Genomic DNA, 14,657 nt, shown 5'->3' with positions numbered 1-14,657 from the left:
TCGACAGGTGGACGTTGGTTTGATAGGGGTACCGGATGGACATTTCTAATAGAATCCTAATGTTTTTTGAAGGTTGATATACTCTCTTGGGCGATATCTGGGACCTAGTCTCCGGGCTCTGGCGTATTATGGCATGGTGTTCAACTCTAGTCCCAATGCCGTACAAGGGAATTTGATATCAGGAAGACAGATTCCTTCACCAGTTGTAATCAATTGACCTTGCAAAGAAAACACTTTCATTTAGCTAGGCTCAAATGCAAGTAAAAGGCATCTACAATATTGTGATTACTGTTGATACTCACGCTCAACGTATCAATCTACATGGCTCAACGGCATCTCGCATCATCTGACATCAGAGGAAAAACTTGCGGGTGAAGCACAGCATAAGAAGTCGAGCCTCCTCCTTGTCGCTGCCCAATCTCAATCAATCCCATTCATTTTGACTTCCCAATACCATACCGCGTCCTTAGCGAATACGTACCTCTTCCGATTTATGGGCGTGCTTATATGCTTCGGAATCTGCTGCCAGGGCTACCAGCAATGCACGTGCTCAGAAAATGGCAAATCTTCCTAGACAGGATGTGCTTACCTCACCGCGCATTTACCTGATCACAAATCTCGCGAGATCAACGCCTCCTAGCGAAGGGAAAGTCCATTCGGGCAATGTTGGCAACCCATACGGCAGTAACATCATCGAAGTCCCAGGTGACAAAGCAAACCAGTACAAACACGTGGTTCTGTTGTGATATGAGGCTGGTGCAGATCTGGAACCAAGCCGAACCATCGGAATCAATTTCGATGTATGTATACGAAGACTCAAGTTGATTGGAAATTAATTTGATTTTCTCGCTGTAATATAGCCTCATATGTCCCGCCGAACAATGAACCAAACTTTCGACTTAAAACGCTTCAAACCTTATTTTTATTGAGTTATGTTTGATATAAAGACCAGAAATATTTGCAAGACTCGCCTACAACCCTCCCTTCGCAAGGCGTAGAACAGAAAAATACAATACCACGAATATAGAGCCAACGCAACGGCTAGTCTCTTTAATCAAAGCTCAAAAAGGCACTTTGATCTTATGATCTGTAGACAACCACCTCAATCACGGGCATCGTGGGTGGGCGCGTTCCACGAACAAATCAGCCCTGGATGTGCGAACGTCTCGCCTCTACCGCGACACACATACGAGTACGATATCGTACAGCATCCTCGTTGGCCCGCGGATACCACAATCACTCAGGGTCTCCGATCAATTCGACGGTCGCTTCTCTAGCCCACCATGCTCGACCCGCCTACATAACATGCTACCCCCTTCTAGACATGTGCATACCCTAGCCCATGGGTTTTTTAACAAAACCCACGGGTGAATCCAAACTGCATAAATTAATCTGCATAATTCAAAAACTTCAATATTTTTAATTAATACTAATACTATAAGAATCAGCGAATCTAAATTAGTTGCTTTTGTAGGATTATAGAAAAATATATTTATTTTGGGGGGTGAGAATGGTGGTGTAGTGATATGGTCGAAATATATATTTTCAATAACCACCAACTTTAACGATCTACGTTATTCTTACCTAATTAGGCAATTCAATAGAAGGATTATGACCTATTTAGGTAATATCCGAGAAGGGATCGGTGGGGTTCAACTGCCTAATTAGGGGGTTCAACTGACATAGCACCACCTTTTCATAATTTCCCTTATACCCCACTTATGCAAACCCATGGGCTTTGCACATGTCTACCCCCTTCCTCGTTGCACTCCAACACCGGCGCTCATAAAAGTTCTTGACAACGAGCCGTTACCTCAGAAGACCGATCGAAATACTGCTCGCTGCGGTACGCTCCCTCATCGTTACCCGTTCCGGATGTTTGAGTGATCCCTGAACCCAGCGCCAATCTCTGCATAGCCCACCGCTCGCCCTACGAATGATATTCCATACAAGGCGCAGGCTGAGAGATGATGGCAGAAGCTCATAGGTGACTGAACTCCGATACAATTGGCTGATCAAAAGCCGCCTTCGGTGATTTTCTGCCGGACCCACCTTCGGTGGTTGGAACTCTGGCCCCCCACACCCAGCGGATCACCTTGCCAGGATCGTCTGTCATCGACCAATGTCTCTCCTGAAAGACGTCCAGCCTGTTCAGGGACAGTGTGCGCAACTGACAAGGGAGCCGGTATCCAAGCGGGTCCAGAGTTTGTGCTAGTCTCGGCTGAAGTTGTTGCGGATGTTGCAGGGTCAAACGGATCATCGTCTGTCCACCACGGGCAGGAAGGTTCAAGATCCAGGTCAATCAGCCGGAGATGACCACTCGCTCTGGTCTGGACGATATGATGTACAGCTGCACGTATTGGATTGCTTGCGCATACTGGGATCGGTTAGCGTTGGCGTAATCTCACAGGGTACCTGCTGAAGGACTTTTACCCGAAACCGCGGTCGTTCCGTTTGTACTGTCCAGCAGGTGCGCCAAATCCTTGGCAATGTTGATAGCTTCAAAACGGTATTTCAAACGCGTGCGGTTGCGATAACGAAGTTGATCCACGGGTCGAGCACCTAGGATGTGTGTGGTAAATTGCAGGATCTGCTTTTAAGTTAGCCCCACTTCTTGTATAATCAGCACGAAGGGCTTCACTCACATCAAAACCCCGGTCATCTCGATGACCATGTTCGGGACAATCGTCTCGGTCAAACATACGATCGAGTTCCAGGATCTGCGAGATTTCATTCACTACCCAATGGGGATGGTCTATTTTGGTCAGCACAACAATGCAGAGCATCTGCAACAGGGAAACACGTACTGAAATCCTTGAGTTCAACTTGCCACACCACTTCTAGCCGTCGCACTGTGTTCCTCCGGCTTCGGCTTTCTTGAACGAGATGCCGCATGAACGGCAGCGCGCGGAAGAGTCCAATACCTTCCAGTACAAGAATGACGGTTCCGTACTGGCCCAGAGGAGGCGAGTGTCCGTAGGGACCTAGCATGCATACCGGAAAGTGGATTGTCGCTTGCGCACGATCCACAGCTCGTGCGATTCTTTTCGTCATGCCCAGCCGAGGCCGAGTGACTATTCGTACTACGCGAGTTGTTCGTGCTTCTGATGTGGTTTGCACGGTGTCCACCGAAGCAACATAGAATGCAGGAAGCTGCAAGCATGCTCTGAATCCCCAGTGTGGTGCCCAGAGTTGTACATACTGCCCCGGCCGAGCCACCCACTCCACCGGCACCACAATATCAAGCCATAGAAGCCGGTTCGAAGTCCGCGCGAGGGCTTGTCTAGAGGTGATACGCCACGATCTGTGGTGCCACATGGTATGAAGACACGTCCCGGCACCCCATGCAAATCCAGCGCAAATACCTCCTAGTCGTACCCAGCGGTAGGGAGACCCCCGGTCGATCAAATGATAAAAAAGAGCGCCGGTTGCAATTGAGGCAAGAATATGGTGGACTTTGAGACCGAGTTGGGGCCACCGTCGAAGGATCGTAGCGAGCGTCCAAGGTAAAATCGAGACGAGACTGCATCCGGCCTGTGCAATGTGAGTCACTTTTGTCAGAAACACCGCGGGAAATATAGGAGAGCTGCCGTTCTGTGGCCCGTTTCACGTACCAGAAGTGGAATGATGAGGGAAGTTCCAAGAGCAGTATTTCCAGGAACTGTGCCCACGACAGACCCATGAGCCAGGCAATGCAGCACGCACATGCGGCCTAGCCACCGATGACCCCATTGGAAGCTGTCCCGCTTGACACGGTAGACGTGGGCTGGAAGATCGAGGCTGAATCCGGAGCAGAGGGGAACAAGATGTATGACTGCTAAGCATCCCGCTCGCCTCTGCACGCCCGCCCAGTTCTGAGTATGAAAGCTGACCGCAATGAAGTTGGCAATCACCAGGGCTGCAAGCACTCCCCCTTGCACGTATGACGGGATATCCAGCCACTGGAGCACGGTTGGCGTTGGCGTCTGGAAGAAGCGTCTCAAAGATACTGCGTGTTGTAGCCTCAAGGGTAAGTGGCCGAATCGGCGGCTGAGACTATAAGATATCCAGCATACAATAGCGAGGAGTCCACCAAAACCAAATTTGTCTTGGACTGAAGTCCTGGCAAGCCATTGGGCAAAAGTTGACATAGACTGGGACATGCTTTCAGGTGAGGCAATACTCGGCATTGTAGGGTCATATTATATTTTTCAAAAGGGGGACTGGGAAACGCTGACAGAGCTCTGATTTGGGCAGATCAAAACACGTTGTGGGAATGGCACCGGTGAGCAAGATTTGAAGCCCCACCGTCATGGCTCACTGGGTTGATGACTGTCACTATTGAATTCTCGGCAGAAAATCAACGACAACATAAAATCACCATTTTGGCATTCACAAAGTGCGTCTTGTAGCATTATTGTTCAGCGTTGAACGCTTATCGAGCAATGGGTAATGCGGGTTGAAATCGTCCGTTATCCAAACGGTTAACTCAGTCAACGTCTTGAGACGAAACCTCAGATGTCGCATTGTCGCTTGTCTAATTAGCCAGCGACTGTGATTGTCGAAGTAACCGGGGGGAGGGGAGGGGGGGCAATCCATAGTAAGGAGCGGTGATCTGTTGTAGCAAAAATGTTTCATTGTCGCTGGGCTGCATAGGTGACCAAGCGATGTTGCTTAATTGAAAATTTTGCATGCCGAACACAGCGCTACACGTCTTCTTTTGAGGCATGGAGCTGTAGCTACAGGAACCTCGTTTGCTTCCTCCTGCTCATTGCACCCATCACGTTATTTGGGTCAGTGTCGCCGATTATCAGGTATCCTTCTTGCTGAATCTTGAAAGCACCGACTCTACAATAAATTTTACCCCTTACTCATAGTTCTACCTCTAGGAATGGATATGTTGGTCCTGGGAGCTATCGTAATCCTGGGATCCGTGGTTTGTGTCCAAAGATCAGACAACGCATTCTTGGCCCTTTGATGCCATGGAATAATCGAAACTTGAAATGTAACCGCTTCGGAGTACCGGAGAAGTCACAAGATCGGCGGCAAGATATATTAATCATATACTGAAGCCTCTATATTTGCACCTTTCTACATGACAAAAGCATAGCAATGCTCTCCAAGTGCGAGATCCTACGTCTACCACAATTATCCATTTTGGCCTTTGTCACGATTGATTTTCAAATCAACTTTTATCTTTCATCTTACCAAGTAGTAAGAATATTGACCACGATCGCTGGAAATCTTACCTTGCTTTTCAGCCAATATTTTTGCTTTCATCAACCATGAGAAGAGCTCGCAGGACCTGCCGGCCATGTATAAAATCGAAAAAAAGATGCGGTCATGAATTGCCTGCTTGCCAGAACTGCGTTGAACGTGATAGGCCTGAACTGTGTTCATACGAAGAGGTAAGCCAGCAACCATCCATACGACAGAGACGAGAGGAAAACCCTCACCCCAAAGACCAATCGACACAAACCGAAGAGCCATCCAACTACGAAACGGAAAGCGAACGAGATTCTAGCGGATCAATACAGTCCGCTATCCAGCACACAGATACAAGAGACCCGCACTTCGATCCAACGGCTTCCACACAGGAGCATGCTGAAACAAAATCGATATCAAAGGGATGTCATCTGGACTCTACTAGACCCGTAGTGGACAATGGCCATCTTCCGATCATTGCCAACGCGACTCTAACGCATGCTGAATGGATGAGGCCTTGCTTTGAAATGAATCTCCCGGTAAAGATGAGCAATAGCAAGACATTTGAGGCGCTGTTCGCTGACGGTTGTGCAGACTGACCTCCCATGGCGCGTCACGCTTCCGCCTCCAGTCTCTGAACCAGCTGCCATTGACGGAGGACCGCACACGATTCACCAACTCTTGTTGGTACTGAATTACCTCTTCGTGTCGGCAATGTTACCCGAAGATATTGGGGCTTTATGGTGCATAATCTATCGATGTGAGAGGGACTGGGAGAGAAGCTTCGTTCTGCAATACGATAGAAAACCGTGGTGGCTGGTCTCTGCACGTAATGCTTTGACCCAAGCGGAAGATCTACATAGCATGTCTATGGAAGATGTGGAATCGCAAATCGCGTACCTCCTGTTCATTCTGGGACAGCATGCGTTGCCACCATTGGACTTTTTTAACACATATCAACGGTCATACGCACCATACCGGCCCTTTGGCGTAAGAGCGAGCATTGCCCTGATTTGCTACGCTTTTATGAGCATTCGCGATGCGCAAATTGGAGGATACCAGTTCAAGGAGATCTGGATACGTGATCAGGACTTCTTTTCCACGATGATCTCCCGCCTCCAGCATTCGCCACTCTTTCCTGCAGAGATTCCAGCGCATCAGCTGCAATCGATCATCCTTAGCCTTCAAAGGGCCCTCCAGCTTGAAGAAATCCGCGTTGCTTCCACAAAGCCTCAATCAATCTGCATTGGAAGTGCTTCGGAGTGTTTAGAGTACTACCGCCGAGCATTATTGTCTTTGGACCCAATGCTGTTATCGAGGATCCTGACCACAGCACTCGCAATTGAGCCGATCGTTGATATGAGGGTCGAAGATATGGCAAATCGATGTGCAGAAGTCCTTCATGACTCATATCCAATGGAGGATTTGGAAGCAGCTTTCAAAAAGGTCCCTGAGATTTGGCAGTCAAAGCCTGATAGAGTAGTAGTGACAGAAATGTTTCACGTCAAGGCATTCGAGCAAGAATGTCTGCGTGGCTATCTGGGTGAGTCGCCAGCCGCCCTGAGCATGAGAAATACTGACGATGGTGAACAACACAGATGGCGCGTCTCGTGTTTTGGTTTTTTATGTTTCCCTAAGGATTGGCAGGTAGTTCTGAGGTGCTCATTCTTTCGTGTACGAGTAGAGTTAAATCATCAGAACAGAGCTTAACAAGGTCTTTGACTAGAAGAATGTGAGTGTTGAAACATATGGAAAAATAATTGCAAACTACAAGCTGCTTAGCAGTGGAAGACGGTTGTATGGCGCGGTGCACATGAGCGAGATAAATCAAACCTGGCCGTCGGTCTCCAAAGACAAACGCCTGATTTCATGATAATCTCTACCGAACTAACTAGGGCCGAACCGTTGTAGATGAAGTTCTCCACTGGATTCTGCAAAGAAACAACTACAAAACATAACTTTGATATCTTTTCTTTCGGCTCGTGAGAAAATGATAACCAGATACAAGGCACCGTTTGATTCAAGGCCACCCCGGTTCGTAGCCCCCAACACCGAGTGGCCACCCTTGGGCCGTGAGTTGTCCACAGAACTCAGGATCATAGACTGGACTTGTCTTGTCCAAGGTGGCCACATAACGATTGCGTCCTCCATGTGTTCCGTGTGTAGTGTAATGCGCCTTGAGATTGTCCCTACGCGAGAAGCTGCGTTGACACCCGGCAACCCAGCAGACGTGGAGTCGTTCTCCTATATGATTTTTCAGATGACGATCCAGAGTCCTTTGACGCTTGAAATACTGTTTGCAAGCCGGATAACTGCACTTGTAATGTGGTTGGAGAACGTTGGTCGTTCCGGCACGGTGGATCAATGCGAAGGGATTCAGCGTGCCATCCGGGGGAGCGGGACATTGATCATGGCCATGACAGGGCTTCGTGTCGGGGAAACTTTGATCGGCATACTCTGAGCCTCTAGGGCAGTGCATGTAGCAGATGTCGGTGATTTCTGGTAAGCAGCATCCATCATTGCCATTCGCATGCTCAGAGCAACTGGCAGATTTCCCTTGCAAAGTCGCTTTGAAAAGCTCTGCACCTGCAGCCCTCGGGAACCAAAAGATCACATTTCGACATTGGGAGGCATTCAAAATCCGGCCCATAGCGCAGTTCGAGGCTGGGCAAGAATGACTTTGAAACCCGCTCGTTGTGCTCAGCATTGGATACATTGAGACGTGAGCATCAGTTGCACCCCCGTCTCGGTCATTCTGTATGTGAACTGTTCCTGGACTTTCAGCACAATCAGTGCTTGTGGAAGAGCGTGATTCGCCGCTCTCGTAGAGCGAGGCTATATCGCTCGAGAATAAAGCACTTTCCTCGCACAGGTCTATCTCTGAGAATGCAGTTGGCTGAACGCAGCTCACTGGATATGTAGCGTATCCTAGCGACATATCTCAAAGTATAAATTGCAGACTGGAAAGGCAATGTAGAGATAAGATTCATGCATTTAGCACAACAATTCACTCCTTTTGGGTCCTTGGACTTGCAAGTTTATATACGCACAGATGATCTCCTTGAAACCAATCAAAGGCCGTGACTGTGATAAAGAGCTCACGTTGCCATGAGCATTTTTTTGAGTCTGAGAACGACCGCAGGATGCCTGGTGTGAAAAAAAGAAAACCCACAAAGATGGGCATTTCACCAGTGCAATCACTCCTACTAGTTTCTGAGCCAAATAACGCATGTTTAGTTGGGGGATGGATCCATGGCCATAGATTCCTGGCAAAGGTCAGTGTTGAAGTTTCATCACGACCTCCCACTCAGAATTTGCCTTGTCTCAATAATAAATTCAATGACTTGATTTGGAATCACTTGAAAAGAATCTCAACGCTCGTTGACAAACGGTGAGCGTGCCGGAATCAACGTTTGAAAAATTTTCTCTTCGAAATGTATTTTCAACACAGATTGAAATGATTTTGGTTTGCGAAGAAAGTTCTCGATTTTTACAGTTATAACCAGGACGTGACGAAAAGCTCACCATTTCAGGGGAGACGCCAATGGTGGTCGATACAATGAATACGTTGACCAACCAGTGAAAATGGCATTTGCGAGTCAGATTCACTAAGCAAACTATAAAGAAAGCCCATTCGGCGTGAAAATTCTTCCTTGTCATGATTTCAGCACATTGAACGCAGTGGAGGCCACCGAACCTATGCAAAACCACAACAAGGAGCAAGACTCTCAGCCGAGTGAAGTACTTCCCCAGAGCGATGGACTTGTTCCCCAGCCCAAGCCTAGCTCTGAACCACCACTGGTAAGTAAAGTAGAAGACCAAATGATAATTGCCATGGCTGACTACTACTGATAGCAGAAAGTAACCCCGACAGACGCCTTGCTTACTGGGCCCTTTCAAAGGGTATTGGAGGCACTGGCAGATATCGAGCGTGGCGATCCGAAGCTCGCATTCCAAGCATCTCGACCTGTTAGAATCTATCAACGTCTCTGGGAGTCTTGCGTGGCGAAGCACAGCGAGTGCGAGAAATCAAGTGAGACCAATCAACGCGTGAAACAGGCTGGCGTGAACCTGAGTGTTGAGAGCGACAGCCTTCAAGCTCGACACGACCAGCAAGTAGCCCGACTGCGCTTGCTCGACCAAGCTCTGAGATCGTCTCAGGAACAAATGACTGGCATGCTCAATCAATGGAGTCAGATCCCAAGAGGTGATTTGGCGGATTTGGTCCATGTCAACAGCACTGAGTGAGGGAGACCTGGGTTTTGCCCAGTCCTGTATGTACCGGAACACGATTTGATTTAAAACAGTGTGTTTGTACCGATTTGAATGAGATAATTTTCAAAAAAGCTCGTTTACCAAGAATGCAGATTGAAAGTGTGGCACAAGGACTCATGTCAGAGGTGACAGCCAAAAAATTAAGGAATTTCTTTCATATCAACAGACGAGCTAATCGTGACTCACAAGACTTTCTTTCACGCATTGCTCTAGTTTGAAGAATAGTTCCCCACCAAGTTATGTACAAAAAACGACGGGTCTAGGGTTGGCATCGTGGGCAGTGTAGCTAAAGGGGAAAGGACCGAGTGACTGGCGTACGGCAGGGGCTCCATGCGTGGCCACAGGGACAGTCGGAAACGGGAGGCCCTCGGTCCAGCGGGGGTTTGCGCGATGATATCAAGCATTCGTTCACGCATTTGGCGTAGATTACCTATGACCGTTTCCATTCGGGGCAGAAAAAACATGTGCTCGCCAACCATGTCCCCGGTGACTTGATCAAGACGTGTCAGTCGGAATTCCACCCAATGTATCTGCTCCGAGAGACAGAACGCTGACAAGTGGAGGAAAATATCTTCAGGTTGGGTTGAAAGTGCGAAAGGATCTGGACCAGTCCATTTGAAGCCAGACGCATCCTAGTGACCAAGGTAAAAGACGCATTCGACCAAGAGTGGTGGCCGAGCGTCATTTATCACAAACTGGGGGAGACAGCCCAAGCCATAGTCCCCATGGTCCGCGGCAAGACAGGGAGGTGGTGTCGGTATACCCGAAGACTCTCGCCAGATTGCGTGGAGATCGAGGTCGAAGTCGGGTTCTGTGACATTATGAGCCTGTGTTTAACAAAAGTTCCTGTACGCATCTTACCGTCATGGACTAGATTATTCATGTTTATCGTATATCACGGATAAGAGATGAGACAGATGAACAGTTGTTGGCTAGCGATGCAGAATATCTCAAAGGGAAAAATAATAGACAATCGGCAGAGCTTAAATATTGGCAGCAGGGGTAATGATAAAATTCCATTTCCACAAGACTAGCAACAAAATACCACATGATTGGTCAAAATGGATATTTTCACCAGATTCAGCAGTGTTGAACCACATCTCACCACCGGCAACATTGACCAAGACATCAAAGAATTGGGTACCGAAAAGCATGGAATACTCAGAAAATACTCCCCAGTCCCCTGCCTTTCATGTCAAGCTACTCGGGTCTTGCCAAAGGCATGTCGGCACGAAAAGTCGTTTCACTACTCCCTTTCAGGGCTGCAGCAACGCCGGCATGAAGTTGACGAAACACACGCTCACGGCCCCACACCCATAGGGCTTGCTCATTGCAGCGCTGGGCGAGAAGATCGTTCTCGACCTCCAGCCACTCGTTGGACTCCTGGAGTTCCTGCTGTTCTTCATCCAGGTGGATCTTGTCGGCGGATTTCAGGACATAGCAGTCCCAGAGACGAAAGTAAAAGTCGAGAAGTCTGAGAGCGGGCATGGCAAGGTCCGCCTGGCTGTGAAGAATTTGCATCAGCTGTGTTGTCAGGGGACCGGCCGGGTTGATGGGATTCTGTGAGTATTTAGTGTTGTTCACTGGCCGTCAGGGAGGGGCTGACCTTGAGAAAGATCGCTGCGTGACCTGCCTCTGGCTGGGAATCTTTCACATGGACATCATCCATTGTCGGGTTGGATAGCCTGCGCGGTCTCTTAGCAGGTCGAGCCGCAGAGGGAGAAGGTGGGTGGTCCATTGCATTTGCTAGATGAATGAAAGGAATCATGCCGCAGCAGAAATATTTATACAGTACTCAGGGGACTCAGGTATCTATATTAAGGACAAGTGAGACACGCACCATGTGTGATGAATTTCAACGATGCAGAATTTATCAGTAAAGAGGTGATGAATCACCTGTTGATCCTACGTGTTGGGCACAGCAAAAGATAATATTCTCCAGTGAGATGCGCAAAATCAAAAATTCAATTCTTTCATCAACAGGATACGGAAGACAGTTGAGATAAACGAATTCGCTGAACAAATTCATCATTCCACTGCAAAGTCTTCAGGCCTTTTCCAGAATGTCAGTTTTTTGTACTCGCCCACTTTCCCGGTACATGGTCCAGCTCTACTGCAGGCCGGTTTGAAATGCACCAAATCTGCACCGCGCTGACCGGGGCAGCTTTGGAACGCCGAGATCATCAATCTTGGTCTGAATTGACTTCCGAACGGGGTCATTGTATGCAAAGCCAAGCGCTGCGATCATACTTTGCCGCGACAATCGCCCATCCAGTAGAAGCGCGTCGACTATTCCTAGGTGCGCTCTTTGTGCTGCCAGGGATAATGGCGCTTGGCACGACCGGTTTTCGAGATTGGGGTCGATCTGATCATGGCGTAGCAAAGCCATTACCAGTGCCAGACTGCCATCCTGCGCGGCAATGCAGAGCGCTGTGTCATGGCTTGTCATCGTTTTCCGATTGATGTGTAGACGGCCGCCCTGCTGAACCAAGAGATGCACGGCTTCCAGCTGGCCTCGTTCCACCGCCTGACAAATTGGCGGATGGCCCAGGCCGCTGGCATTGATGTCTACGTGAGCTGTGTGCAGCAGCACCTTCATCGCATCGATGCGTCCGTGAGCACACGCGAGAGCAAACGGCGACTGGCCCGCCGCGCAGCGAGCGATGTCGATCCCCGGCCCTGCCAGAAGACGCTGTAGTGCCACCGTGTCCGGTTTCAGCACAGCATGATGAAGGGAAGTCGAGGGTGGTTGGAATTCACCGAGTCCCCCAATGAAATTGATGTCAATGTGTGGCTCTTGCAGAAGTCTCTCAGTCACCGCTTCGCATGAGAGGTGTGTAGACAGCCAGAGTGGCGTGTTGCCCTTCACGTCTTTGCAGTTGACCCTGACTTGTGGGTGGCTCAGCAGCAAATCCATGACTTCACGATTCCTGGTTCGGACCGCTGAATGGAGAATTGTATTGCCATTCCGGTCGTGCGCTTCCATATTGATATTTTTCTGTTCCAGCAGTGATCGTACAGCATTCATGGACCCATGGGATACCGCTTGATGAAGAGGCATCTCGTCGTGATACATGAAGTCAGAGGGGAACTTGGATTCAGTTTCCTTGATGAACAATCTCTTCATGAAAGGGCTGTTGTTGTGAAAGGCCTGATCCCATGGCGAGTGGCCGTAATCATCTTTGATATCAGGATCGCTGCCATGATCAAGCAAGACCTGCACAAGTCCAATTCTTCCGGCCCAGACTGCTCGGTGGAGCGCCGTTTGACCTTGTCGGTGTCTAAGGTCTATTTTCAGATCCGGGCAGGCCGCTGCCAATTCTACAATAGACCGGTAGGTGCCATACTTGATGGCATACCATAACGCGCTTTCCTGTGCTTGATTCTGGAGGTTAATGTCTACCCCTGGCGCTTTCAACAACACCTTTAGCACATCGCTAGCACCATGCTTCAATGCTCTCATAATCGAGGTTTTTCCGCGGAAAAAAGCATTCACGTCGGCGTGATAGCTGAGCATAGCCTGTGCCAGAGACACATTGTTGGTCTTGGCTGCCAGATGCAACAGATTACTGTTCTGGTACAAGATATTCTGCTTGAAAAAGGTGGGTTGCAGTCCGAAGTGCAAGTTTCTGCAAGATTTTTCTAAGGCGACGATTGCCTTGTCGCCCAGAAATGGTGCAACAATCAGCAATATTTTGCTAGGCAAGCATGGAATGTGCGACTGTTTGTAGGTTAGTACGAAACTCAGCATATCAGAGGAAAGTTAATGTACGAACCATGATGGGAGAAATGCCGGCGGAAGTGAGATAAGAGTTGATGTTGTAGAGGCTGCTTGGGTGAGAAAGCCCTTTTTATCATGCTCCCTGAAGCATCTCCCTCGCTCAGCTCCATGGGAAAGGTGACCTACGCCGCCACTGGTCGGCAGGGATAATAAAGAAAAATCGCAATAGAAAATGGTCGTATAGGTCCTAAACCCCTGATTGAGGATCCCGAAGTCATTGCTAGAGTTCCTAGGATCAATTTGCGTCCCAGGAGCGCCCCAAATTGTCTCCAGGAACACGTGAATAGCTCCTGGATAACAGTCCTCCTGCCTTGGGTCTCCTTGCGATATCCCCGGCATGCCATAACCCAACTTCAGTCGGGAATTTGGCTTAAGATCCCAAATTGAAGCATGAGACAGACCCTCAGCTTGAGTATGATCTACACTGAGCGAGGACCATCATCCCCACGCCACCGATCAACAAGGGCCCTGCCCAGAGTTGAATCCCAATATGCATAAGGAATGATTTGTCGTAGGACTGCCTTGGGCTTGGAATGTGTGCATGCCCTTCGGCAGTCTATAAAGATGAGCGCTGCCAGTCTGACTTGATATCCATCCATAAGTCCACCCAGATCACTTACTCCTAAGCCCCAATAATGTCATCTTCGTACACGTGGGACCCATTGGTGGTCTGTGAAATGGAGGTTGGGCCACTTGGCCAGCGCGGCACTTGCTGCGGGATCACTGAAAACGGCGCACCTTGCAAAAATTCGGTCAAAGCCAAGGACATCAACAGAGGTCACCAAGAAATGGTCCGCCTATCCCGCACCACCTTTGATCTGGCCGACCTGCACTCTGCGCTCTGCGGAATTGCAAAACACTTTCTCTGCAAGCGATGGCACCGGGAACGACAAGCCAGCCACTTAGCCCAAGGATGGTACGAGGTAGCCATTCGCAACCAAGCGCAGGCGTACGACGATCTCGAGTTTATTTCTTCGTCGGCAGATTCACCGGTAGTTCCGCGCCAGACACAATTCACTTTCAGAGGGACTCATGAGGAGTCGGGTTGGACCGTTCAAGAACCTCATCAACACAGCGACCGTGAAGCCTCGCCCGCCGGTACCCTGAGTGACCCCGATATATCCAATTATGGCCATTCATGGGCTGCTCCCTACATCACGACTGCAATGCTGCGAGCAAACAGTGTTCCGTGGCACGTGTCGCCAGCCCAGCCAGCGATCCTTCCATTTGTCACGAACATCTGGGTCGGTGTGCAAGATTTGACGCTCCACAGCGTCACTCCCTGTGACGATGTTGACAGCATCCACTGCATGTTTTGTTTGGCCGAGGATGACGATCGAGCGGATGAACGCGTGGTCTTGCGGTGCGTCGAGTGCAGGGGGCTATCGCACCTGGTCTGTACCGAGGAGTGGCTGGA

The sequence above is a fragment of the Penicillium verhagenii genome (genome assembly GCF_028828195.1).
Source record: "Penicillium verhagenii strain IBT 33310 chromosome Unknown utg000003l_segment0_segment0, whole genome shotgun sequence".
Lineage (NCBI taxonomy): Eukaryota > Fungi > Ascomycota > Eurotiomycetes > Eurotiales > Aspergillaceae > Penicillium > Penicillium verhagenii.
This window is presented reverse-complemented; position numbering follows the sequence as displayed.